Below are 13,505 nucleotides of genomic sequence, written 5' to 3' on the forward strand. Positions count from 1 at the left end.
TGGAGGAGAGTAGGAAGGAAGTATTGGGAAAACTAGATACGTGTCTCCTGCGATTTGTGAGTCAAGGAAAATGGTGCCTGACTTTCATCCGGAATTGTCTGAAGGAAGGAGTTTAGCTGAAGCTACTTCTGATTTTAAGGCAAGAAAATCATCTACTTTGGAACAAGCTTCATTTGTGCCGTTTAGCTGGGAGAGTGTATAAGACTTCTTATTGTCCAAGTGAATGCTTAAAAGGTAGCCAGACTACAGCTCTCTTTAAAGGACTTTGACCAAGAGGAAGGTCTACTGGTGTGATGAGGCCTCAGGAAATAGGGCCCTGTTGGAAGGCAGGTGTTATGGGAGTGATAGGCAATCAGTGGTGAGTATATAGCCTGCATCAGGAAAGGTGCAGTGAGGGCTTCTTGGTGGGGGGTCGCTGACGTTCTTACTTGTGTGTCCCACAAGAGTGAGCCAGAATGTGAGCATCTGCCTCGCAGAGGGTTGATGATCACATTGTAAAAGCACAAGTCAGATTTCCCTCTTTGGTCTAATTCTATCTCCCCCCACCCCTCACCAGGAGAAGCAAAAAGCAACCATTCTTAGGGGTAGATGTGGAATAAAACAAGAGAGGGAGAAAAGAACACATCTCTCTTTTCTTATATGGATACACAGAGTTGTGTCCGGTCTGAGGAAAATGAGAGGAGAAATGTTAAATTGGATATGAGATGGTAGTACTGAATTAGATTGCACTGGATTTGTTTTTACTACTTGGCCGTGAATTTTTTTTTTTGTTTTTTGTTTATGTTTGTTTGTTTTGCCTAAAAGTAACCAGAAAGTGATGTTATCTTTTGAACGAATGCTAAGGAATAGGGCAAAAAGAGTGACCAGGGAAAAATATGCTGTATTCTGCTTATATCCTGCTGAATTTGGCCTAGTTAATAGACCAAATATATATTCCATAAATCATCTTAACAAGTGTTCTCTCCCACCCCTGTCTATATAAAAAAATTCTCTTTAATTAAAAGTTTGAATCTTAAGAGAGACAGAGAAAGATGGACAGACTGACACACGCACTCACATGCATGCACGCACACACACACACACAGAGAAACAGAGAATGATTGAGAGAGACTAGACATTAACTAGCCCAACACTGTGTTTTCTGAATGAGGAACTAAAGCTAAGACTAAATAAGGTAACGTTAGCTTTGGAACAGACTTATAAGACCAGCCAACAGAGCCAATCGTTTTCTACATGAGTATCTTGAGACCAGGAAAGTTAAATTATTTGCTTAATGCCACACAGCTTGATTTAGAAGGAGAACCCATTTTGGTCTTGATATTCCTGACTCCTAGGCAAGTTTTGCACTTACCATGGGGGTAAAAGTTTACCTGAGTTAGTCTGGGAGAGACATAACTTGGATTATATTTTTTTGATTATCAGTTCTGGGCTTTGGCTCCTTTCAGTTAGTTCATTACACCTTCCTGTGAATTGAAGTCGAAGACAAGAAATGGGCTCTAAGTGATATCTTTGTAATTTATTAGCCTAGTGTATTGTTGATTTAGATTCTCTTTACTTGCTCCCAAATCAAACCAATATCCTCAATCCTCTTGGATACACAAAGTGGTACCAAAAATTAAGGAAAGAGAAGAAGGAATAAAGGATTTGAGGATTAATTTGTACATGATAGTTTTTCTTTTACTAAAAGAAAATTGATAGGGAGCTTGGAAACATTGAATCTATTTCTTCTCTGGGTCCAATGGAAGCAAATATTGATTTCTAACAATGAGTTCATTTCAAGAAAACAATACTATACCAAAATATTTTAACTTTTAAAATAACTAGCTAATTATACATGGATTTAATGCATATTTCTCGATCTGTAGAAGCTAGATTACTATAGGAGAATAGATTTACCTTCTCTAGACCAAAAGAATGAGTTGCAAATAGATTTGACACAATCTAAGACCGGTAAGTTGCTCTTTTAGTTTACTTACAAAACAAACATATTCATTCCTTCGGTAAACTGAAATGAGTAACTGAACTGTCTTTAGCCCTTGTGACCATGAGGATGCTTTGAATTGGAAGTGGCAGAAAACTATCTAATATGAGAATCAATAAGAAAATCTATTGACCTCCTAAATATAAGTTAAGAAGTCTTCAGGATGGTGGAATCAGTGGCTTAATAATGTAAACAAGGACTAAGGTTTTTCTACTTTTCTACCTTTTCTTTTACTATTTGCTTGCCACTAGCCTGGATCATTTATGAACCAATCCCAAGGAAGAAAAATTCTACAGCTAATACCTCTATTTGCCTGTTCTGAGTCTATTCTCCCCCATTGCCTCTGAATAACAAAAATCTGATTTTGCTTAGGGCTGCAATGCACTTTGCTTAAAATTGCATTCTCCCTTTTAGTTAGGTATGCTTATGTGTTTAAGCTTTTGCCAGGCACAAGAGATGTGTGGAGCTTCCAAGCAAACGCTCTAAGGAGAATGAGCATTCACTGCTTGTAAGTCCTGTCCAGGATGTATAACATGCAGGGCTCCTAGCAATGATTTTTAAAAGAAAGGGTATTAAGCCCTTCTTGTACTCCCTTCTTCCTTCTTTCTGGTTGAAATCAGGTTCTAACGGATGGAAATATGGAAAGACCCTGGGTCTCTGATGACTTTAGATCTGCTAAGCCATGCCTGTTTGGTCTATCTCCAGTCTTCTTTTAAGTTGACCATTGATATTAGTCACAACTGAAACAAGTACCATATTTTGGTTGTTTTGGACTTTGTGGATCAATGTTAAGGGAGCTGGGATTAACATGATTGGTTTAAGCCAGTGATTCTCAACTTTGGCTGCAGTTTAGAGTCACCTTGGGAGTTTTAAAACCCTGGGCTCTTCCTCAGACCAATTAAATTAGAATCCCTGGCTTAGCACGCAGGCATTAGAGTTTTTAAAGCTCCACAGGTGATTCCAGCATGCAGCCAGCTGGCTGAAACAACACAGAGCCACCCCTGGAGGGAGCGTCAATTCCCAGACCACACTGATCTTACATAATCAGGGAAGAGTGGCCTGGATGTCGCAGAGTCAACTCCAGCGTGCACGAAGATCCTGTCCTTAGAAAGGTCACAGAGCAGTAAAAAGGGGACAGTTTACTATAGAAAGAAACACGAATGTGAAAAACGAAGTTGGCTGGCAATGATGTTGTCCTTATTCTATCATAAGCAATCAGAAAAATTCAGAGGGGAGAACAATAATTTGGGTGCTGTTATAATGCCGGTGTTTCATTGTCGTCCTTTCTGTTGAAGCTAAATGCTATTTTGCTAAATGCCAGCACCACAAACTAAAGGGTGTACAACTTCTCTTTGTTTTGACTGTTCTTATGCAGTATGAAAGCGTCTTTCTTTGTTCACTAGTTTTTTGTAAAATGCATCCTTGGCAACTGCGTTGGTATAGAGAACAAAACCTTTCCGTTTACAATGAACAGAAAATATGATGTATCAGAATATCGGAAAAGTATAAGCCAGGCATAAAGGTACATGGTTAAAGTGATAAAATGGCATGATGAAATTTCAAAAGCTGAAGGACATTTTCACAATGCAATACTGAGGTGAAATAGATGCCGAGTAGTTTTGATGGTAATAGTAATAATCCTTTAAGTGAGAACATTACAACTAGGCTGGGTTCAGAAGCTGCTTCTTATAAATATTGGCTGGAAATATGATATTATCTCTTTTTCTAGACTGTATCTTAAGCTCACTCAGTTTGCCCACACCAGAGAAGGGGGCTTCCTGAGGATTTACAGTCAATTCTCATTATTCACAGATTCTGTATTTGAGAATTCATCTACCAACTAAAACTTATTTATCACCCCCAAATCCATACTGAGGGTGCTTTTGCTGCCTTTCATGAACAAGCACAGGGTGATGAAAAATTTGAATTGCCTGATGCACAAGTTCTCAGATGTGGCCAAACCAGGTGATGCTTTCTTATTTTAATTCTCATACAGTAAACAACTGTCCTTTTCAAGATCTATTTAAGTGCCTTACTTTTTGCATTCTTTGTCATTTTTGTTGTTTATTTCATTGTTTAAAATGGCCTCAGCATAGTGCTGAAGCACTTCTAGTGCTTCTAAGTGAAAAAAGGCTCTCATGTTGCCCTTTTGTAGTTACATCCTGATCTCCTCCACCACCTCCCATCAGTGACTCTTGGCAACCACTCATCTGTTCTTTATTTCTTCGATTTTGTCATTTCAAGAATATGATATAAATAGAATCATAGTGTGTGACCTTTTAGGATTCGTTTTTTGACTCAGCATAATTCCTGGGATATTTTCAAGCTGTTGCATTAGAGTTTGTACCTTTTTATTGCTGAGCAATATTCCGTGGTATGGGATGTACTATGGTTTGTTTAACCAGTCGTCCATTCGAGGACATTTTTTGGTGTCGGTTGATTGTCTTTCTCATTCATGTTGTAGTTTTCCTGGCTCTGAATATGATGAATGATTTTCTGTTGTATCCTGGACGTTTTAAATATTATGAGACACATATATAAACATAAACATATACATGTGTGTATATGTATGTATGTTTATTTATATATTATATATATATATTTCATATATTTATATACACTTGTTGAAGTGCAGCCTGAGGTCTGGGTGAGTACGTGTATTCAACTTCTCTTGTCCTGTCACCAGCGCCCCGGCAGAAGGGGGGCACTAAGTCATACTGCATTGTTTCAGACAGGTGGGATGGAAGGTCTACCTCCTACTAGGCCTCGCTCACACTTTCTGGGTGACAGCAGCCAAGGGACTCACACTGCCCTGTTGCCTCTGAATGAAGGTGGCAACTCAGCTCCCTGTTAAGCCTGCCGACACCAAAGGAGGGGAAAGTGGAAAGTTTACTCTCCTTATCTCCCGGCACCTCATGAGGGAGAGGTAAGCTTTCTTCTGTTGGTCTTTGTCAGGAGTCAGTCAGGGATTACCTAACAGGTTATCTCTTGTCAGGTTAACCTTTTCTAAGTCTTTGGCTAGGAGAACTAGGCCCTTGGAGTTTTTTCTGTCCTCCTCTTGGTGGTTCCTGATTGGAGGCTTCTGCAATGTCCTAAGACCTATGGAAGGCAGTAAGGAAACCTAGGGAACTCGCCATGTGTTGTTGTGGACTGCATGTTGGGCGGTCCACATGCTTCTAGCTGCATTTCAGAAATTTCCTATATTTGTTTGTCATGTTATGTCCAGGCCATTTTAGTGTAAAAGGGAGGATGTAGGAGGAATGGGGTTACTCTGTCGTGGTGAGTCCAAAGTCTCTGGGTAACATTTGAAAAGACAGAAATGAGTTTTTGAGGAGGGGAAGTAATAAGTGGAAAAGAAAAAGTACATAAGAAAAACCCACAAAAATGAGAAAAATTATGTCTTTCTATTCACCTCTCTTAACACATCTTCTGGGAACCTTGTTTCACTTGTTTCTGTTTAATTTTCAAATTTAATTATGCTTTTTGTCTTTCTGACTCAGGGACTGACTTTATTAGGCATTGCAAAATAGCCAGCATTTTTAAATGTTTTTCCTGACAATCAAATGGTATACTGGGGTAAATTTGGGGTCTTTAATTGTTTTCTCCTCTGATCTTTGTGTTGAGTGCTGTAGGAGATGTCATTTCACTTTAAAAAAAAAAAGTATTATTTTTTTTTGGTTTGCTTCTTTTGTTTGCTTTGTTATTTTGTATTTTTTCTTTTTATTTTGGTTGTTGATTTTGTTGTTGCTTCAAAGGTAGGCCACAGCCAGGAAGTCCCAGAAACCTGAGCTATGTAGAAGTTTATGTGCTGATAGCCATAGTTTCATTTTTTTTTAATAAAAAGTTAATATAAATTCGACTTTACAGACATATGTAAGAATATCACATTTTTGGCTTTTAATGTATTATTGATGAATACTTAGAAACTCATCTCCAGTAGTACTAGAACTAAATTACCTAGTCCTGTACCTACACTCATGAAAAATAATATATAGCCACAAGGTAGTAGATAGTGTCTGAAAGAATGTCACAAAATATGTAATGATTAAGCAAAACCCATAATCCTACTTCTTCAACCAGTGTTTTGTTTTGTTTTTGCTTTTGTTGATTTTGTTTTTAATTCAAACTACATGAGTTAGATACCTAGAGTATGAACTGTAAGACATTTTAAAACTTCATAAGAAGATTTTAAAAATTCTGGTAATTATGGTTCGGGCTAATACTGGTATTAACCTTTCTCACATATATACCGTAGCATTTATCCCACAGGTTGAGTCCCTTAGAGAGTGACATTTAGAAACCTAATGAGAACTCCTCAAGTCCCTTATGGAAAGGGAGTTTGAAGGAAGTTGAAATAGAGGAAAACACCTTCATCTGTCTAGGAAAACATAGTGAGAACACAGATGAAGTCAGGGGCAGTGAACCATGGCGGGGGAGTGGATTTGAAGGTTGTGGGGGATGAGGAGGAAAGAGAAATTAAACAAAACTGTGGCTCAAGTATATTTGGGCAGGTGGGCAAAGATCATGGATTCAAATCCATTATTTAATTGAGACCTAGAAATACCAGTCTGCAGTTCTGAAGAAAGGGTGGAGTGGATCTCTGATAAGTGGAAAGTTACTGCCATACAGATGATATGAGATATAAGACTTTAATTATAACGTATGCTATGGACTTAATTTTGTGCCCCCCGCCAAATTCCTATGTTGAAACCCTAACCTAAACCTCCAATGTGACTGTATTTGGAGACAGTGTCTATAAGGAAGTAATGGATATTAAATGAGGTTATAAGCATGGGACTCTGATCCAGTAGGATTAGTGTCCTTATTAGAAGAGATACAAGAGATTTACTCTCTTTCTCTCATTCTGCATGTATTTGCAGTGGAAAGGCCATGTAAGGACATAATAAAAAGGTAGCCATCTGCAAACCAGGAAGAGAGATAACACCAGAAACTGAATTCCAGAATATTAATCTTGACCTTCTCAGCCTCCAAAACAGTGAAAAATAAATTTCTGTTGTTTAAGCCACACAGTTTGTGGTGGTATTTTATATGGCAGCCCAAGCAGACTAATGTAGCATGTGAATGGAAGAGATTTCCAAGGGAAAGTGGGAATCATGAGAACAGCTAAGTAGTAAGTCTTGGAAGGTATACATTTACTACTTTAGTAGGTGATATGATTGGGATAATCAAAGTTATCAACTGGAATCTCTCAGAATTAATGTGGGGATAATAATGCATCAGTAAAAAAGAACATATTTTTAAAAATTAATAGTTTCCCTAAATACCATTAATTACCAAGTGGAAAATAAAGTGAATGAAGAATTACATTCACAATAACAAAAAAATAAAAAATTCATAGTGTTACTTAAAAGAAATAGTAATTGTCAGTATATAATAAAGAAAATTATAAAACTTTACTAAAGATATAAAAGAACATCTAGGGCTTCCCTAGTGGTGCAGTGGTTAAGAATCTACCTGCCAATGCAGGGGACATAGGTTCCATCCCTGGTCCTGGGAGATCCCACATCATGCAGAGCAACTAAGCCCCTGTGCCACAACTACTGAGCCCGTGCATCTAGAGTCCATGCTCTACAAGAAGAGAAGCCACCGCAATGAGGAGTCCACACACCGCAATGAAGAGTAGCCCCCACTTGCCGGAACTAGAGAAAGCCCATGTGTAGCAACAAAGACCCAAGTCAGCCAAAAATAAATAAATAAAAATAAATAAATTTATTTTAAAAAGATAGCAAAGAACATCTAAGTGTTCTAATCCATAAATGGATTCGATGGTCTATTTTACTTATTAGAGAAACCAAACACTGTAATGCGGCTGTTTAATAGTCAATACCATTACTGCAATTCTGGCCAAAACATATATCATCAGGACTTTGTTTCAGAGATATGACAGTGTTACGAAATAAGCTCACAACAGTGGATCAGAATACTTAGGGAAAGACACTAATGAATGTCCTTGGCCCCCTCAGATATTGAAATCTCATCATCACCATCACCATCATCACCATCATCGTCATCCACAATATTTGAAACAGGGCGGTACTCAGAAAGGTACAGACACTTGAACCAGTGGAACATAAGGTCTAGAAATCATTCCACAGAAATATAAAAATTAGCTTATAGTAAAGGTGATGCTACATACCCAGGATGGAAAAAAGCACTTGATTTTTATGTAATCCTAAAAACACACAAAAAATTTATAATTGTACTACAACAACCGGGGTAGTCATTAGGAAAACAAAGTATTAGGTCTAACCTCATACCAAAGTAAATTCCTGATATAATAACAATTTTAAATGGGGAAAAGGGAATACATAAAATAATGAAGAAGGGGAAAACATATATCTAACTGTGAAGTAGAACCTTGTGCACATGACACCAGAGTTCAGAGCCACAAGAGAAAGTGCTGATTTGATTACATAAAAATTCCAAATTGTTAAGACTGCTAACAAAGTTACAGGTAAACTTCAAAAGTGGTAAAAATTGCGTTGTCTCAGAACAATATGGCAACATTCAATATGACCGTGATTAAAATTCCAATAGAAAAGTAAGATGAAACGTGGAAAAGCAAGTTTTAAAAAAGAAAATATGAATATAAATGTGAAAACAAAAATATGAACATATTAAACCCTAGGATGACTCAAAAATTTTGTAGTAAGATAATAATTAAATATATATTGTATCTAATAAATTAACAAAGATTTTAAAAGTCTGTATTGGAAAGAATGAGAATTATCATGCATTACAGCTGAAATGTAAATTGCTGCAACTTATATGTAGATCAATTTGAAAACAGAGCCTGAACATTTGCACACTCCTGTGATATTAGTCTGAAAGAATGCTTAAGAATAAATGCCAACTGCTATGTACAGAACTGTATACACATTGTTTTTTAAAGAATCACGTAAAAACAACCTAAGTATTCAAAAGTATGAGAGTTACTAGATAAATTCATGTGATGGAATAATACCCATTCATTAAAAGTAATTAGCCAAGCTTATTTAACTAAACTCAATTAACTAAACTTACGTACAATTAACTAAACTTATTAATTTGGAAATATGTTCATGTTATATATAAACAGGTTGCAAAAATATGTAGAGGAATAAACCTTTAAAATACATTCTGTGTATATGAACAGAAGAAAGTCTAGAAGCGTAAGTATCAAATTAATAATGTTGAACTCTGTGTCGCATGTATTTCCTCTGTGTACATTTTCTGATTTGAGAAAAACTAAAGACTATAGCTATCTTGTGAAACAACATATTATGTTTAGAATAATAAGAATTCTTAGTCATTCTAATATGGGTAAAAGAGAAATAATAGGAAAAAAAGGAAATAGGGATTTAGGTAGAAAACACAAAATAGAGATGATATTAAATCATAAAAAAAGAGACTTTAATGAATAATGGAGAGGGAATAAGAGTGTCCATTGCCTCCTGATTTGTTCAGTGCTTGGAATATGCCCACCACCCTTCTATGTGCTGAAGGAGGAGAAATGAAGACATACAAGTCTTTACCTTGAGAGAAATTAGAGTTTGTGAGGGAGGAACAGGGTGATGGGTAGGACATGATTTACAATGCTTGTGTAAGATAGTGTGGTGGCAGTGGAGATGGAAGACATGGGTGGATTAGGACATATTTTGGATGAGAACTCACAGGTCTTGCTGACAGGTTGACTATGGCAAAGAGGCAAAGTGAATTATCTGTCATCAACTACTAAAATTAATAACATGGAGGGAGAGAAAGTTAATCAAAAGTTAAATTTTGGATGTACTAAATGTAAAATGGTGATTAGGTCAGGTAAGATTGTTGGATAAATATGCTTGAGGCTTAACTGAGGAATAAATGCTGGAGATAGAGATTTGGAAAATCATAAAAAAAATATATGGCTATTAAATTCAAGAGATTAAATGAGATCACTTAAAAGGAGAATGTAGCTGGTGAAGGGCTCAGCCTTGGACCACTCAAATGTAGCAGTGTTTAAGAAGAAAAAGGCTGTCTAGATAAGGAAATGAGCAAGAAAGACAGGAGAGTGTTCACAAAAGCCGTGAAAAGAAAGGGTTTTAATGAGTAAAGCATATTCTATTGGGCTAAATAATACTGATAAAACAGAAAAATATCCCCTAGATTTGGCAATACCGATGTCACTGACAAGAACCTAGTCAAGACCAGTTTCAGTATGTGCTGGATCAGAAGCCAGATTGGAGTGGGTTAAAGAGTCATTCAGCAAGTGTGGATGAGGATTTTGTGGGAAGGAGGAGAGAAATGGATACTTTCTGAAAGGGGTGGAGGCTCAAGAGAGGCATATTTCTATTAAGATGGGAAATAGCATGATGAGATTGTACCTGGTTTAGAATGACCCAGTAGAGATGAAGTGAGTCTTGGCTCTGCAGGGAGAGGGAAATAAGGAGTAGAGCTCTTGGAAAGGTGGGAGAGGATGGGTCCAGAGCATACATTTTGGGATAAACATTTTTAGATGAAGGGACTTGTATTCCACTATAACCAGCAGAAAGTCAGAGAATATGGCTATAAATGCTGGTGAATTTATAGATTTAGTTGTGGGAGGATGTAGAAATTCTTGTTTTATTGAAGTTTTCCTATCAAGTGGAAGACAAACTCAGCATCTAAAAACTGACGGTGTAGCATAAGGATGACTTGTGAAGTGATTAAAAAGCTACAGAAAACTGAACTGGAAGCATAGGAAAAAATATTTTCTAGGGACATGTAATAGGATTTCTAAGCAGTACTATGTGTTAATTTGTGACATGAAAATATAAATATGAAGATTAACCTTTTGGTCTGGTTGTATACAGGCATACCTTGTTTCACTGTGCTTCGCAGATATTGCATTTTTTTTTTTTTTTTTACAAATTGAAGGTTTGTGGAAACCCTGCATCACACAAGTCTATTGGCACCATTTTCTCACTTTGTGTCTCTGTGTCACATTTTGGTAATTCTCACAGTATATCCAACTTTTTCCCTATTATATATTGAAATATATAATATTCAATATATTTGTTACAGTCATCTGCGATCAGTGATCTTTGATGTTACTATCACAAAGAGATTGTAGCTCACTGAAGGCTTATATGATGGTTAGCATTTTTTAGCAATAAAGTATTTTTAAACTAAGGTATCTACAGTGTTTTTTAGACATACTACTATTGCACACTTAATAGACTACAGTATAGTGTAAACTTAACTTTTATGTGCACTGGGATACCAAAAAATTCATGTGACTTACTTTATTGTGATATTCCCTTTACAGTGGAACTGAACTTGTAATACCTTTGAGGTATGCTTGTAATCTCTACTGGAATGTTAAGTACTCAGGTATAGGAACAAAGGATGTAGAGAGTTAGGTTCAACCAGGTTTGGGATGTTTTCAGGTGAGTACTACAAAGGAGAAGTAAGGGAGTTGAGGGTGCTTGCAAGGCAGTAAATATCGTGAGAGCTCAATCTAAGCTGGGTAGGTAGGAAAGTGGCAATAGATTATAGATGATAAATAATGAATAAGAACCAATACTAATAGACTAAAGACCTAAAGTCAAAAAATTGTTAAAGTACTAGAGTAGGTGATCTGGAAGAACACACTAAGGTTGGTAGGAACTGGGGAGCCCACCATCTGATTTTGGGAGAGTATGACTGGGAGGGTGGCATTGGAGGAAAAGATAGATATATAAACAGATAAAAGAAATGAGAAGTCAGGAAACTACATGTCATGCATGCTCATGGTCAAGTCACAAAGAATGATAAGGAGTTTAGAGAGAGAGCGAAAGACAGTGTGACCTAGGAACTAAAATCTTCAGCGACTTAGGGGAAATGACATAGAAAGCAGTACAAGTGGAAACAAAATAAAACAAAACAAAAGCCAAAAAACCCGAGAAAAACCCAAAGATGAGTACCTATCAACAGTATTGTGCTTTTGAAGAAAGAAAGAGAAGAATATATCAGAAGTTGAATCCCAGAACATGAACTACTCATCTCCAAAGCTCCTGTACATATGACACTTCCCATTTTAGTTGACGCCAACACTATCTTTCCAGTTGCTTAAAGTTAAACCAAAGTCCCCTTAATTGTCCTTGACTTGCTGAACTATGCAGGAACCTTAACATAATCTAGTAAGAAGTCTAAACTTGGGACTCTATGAATCCAAGGGTTGGGTGAGGGATAGGTGGTATATTTATTAATAAGAAAACTTGCTGTTAATCAGGTAAGGTTTGGTCAAAACCTAATGAGGCTAATCACCCCTCCTCCAAACTTTTTGTCTCATACACGAGGTATCCGAGAAGCAGAGCCTCTATACCAGGGGCTCTATTAGAAGCTGAGTCCTCAAGGCACATCAAGATAAGATAAGAAGGTGGAGACCATATTCCAAGAAGAAACTGAGAATATAGAGGAGTCTTCTGATCATCAAATGGGTATTCTAGAGGACACATTGAAAAAACTTAAGAGAGTGGAGCAAAATGGGGTTTAGAGAGAATTAGGATGTGCCTAGTAGAATAAGGATGAGAGAACCCAGTGACACCAGATGGCATGGAGGCTTGGACATCTAGGAATGATAAGGTAAATAGTGACTACTTCAATTTCCTCTGAAGATGGAATGGTTTTAGTTTCCTTGAGAGTGCTGGCAATCAGTGTTAGCTAGAATTCTACAGATTTAGTTATTTTGATATTGAGCAGTGAGAGAACAAAATTTATTACATAAAGGAAGAGATGATTTTCCTTTTTCAAATTCAGAGTTACTGCTTTCAAAATACAGGTGGTCTTTTGTGTTTATGCATAGCCCAATGGGCATAGCCTAAATTAGATAAACATGGTCATAAGATGTAGAAAGAAGAGGAATGTCACATCTGAGAGGCTTTGAAGAAGATTGAAGGTTCAAGTGGTCATGAAAGCTAAATCCATTACTGCCATCTTCAGGATCTCATAGTGGCCCCAGAAAGGTTACTGTTAGGACTATTTGAGGAAGGTTCTGAGAGGAAGGAACTCCTGACTAATGAGCATATGTAATATGCAGGAAGGGAATAAAATACCTGAACTAGATGGTATGATAGAATACATGGAGAGAGAAAAGAGGGAACAAAGGCAGGAGATGTACTTATGGTAAGAGTTACTAGGGGATGGTGAAGTCAGGACCAGGAGTTATAGGCAAGTGGTTACTAGAAAAGAAAGAACTTGGTTTTAAAAACGTCTAATATTTAACATTGGTAAGCTGCTGTTATGTATCAGACACTCTCCTAGAGTTAATGCTAATGTAATTTGTTTAATCCCCATTAGAAAATAAAAACAAAAACTAGGAGTTGCATACAACACTCATCTGTGTTTTATAGATTAGGTGATGGAGACTTGGAGAGGTAAGTACCCTGCTAGGGTCTTGTCCCCAGTGAGTGTGGCCAGGATTCACACCCACTCTGCCTGTCTCCATAGCTCTTGATCTTTACCACCAGGAATGCAAAATAAGTAATTCAAGGATAGTACAATAAATCAAACAACATTGTTTTAG

This window comes from Stenella coeruleoalba, assembly GCF_951394435.1.
Source record: "Stenella coeruleoalba genome assembly, chromosome: 3".
NCBI lineage: Eukaryota > Metazoa > Chordata > Mammalia > Artiodactyla > Delphinidae > Stenella > Stenella coeruleoalba.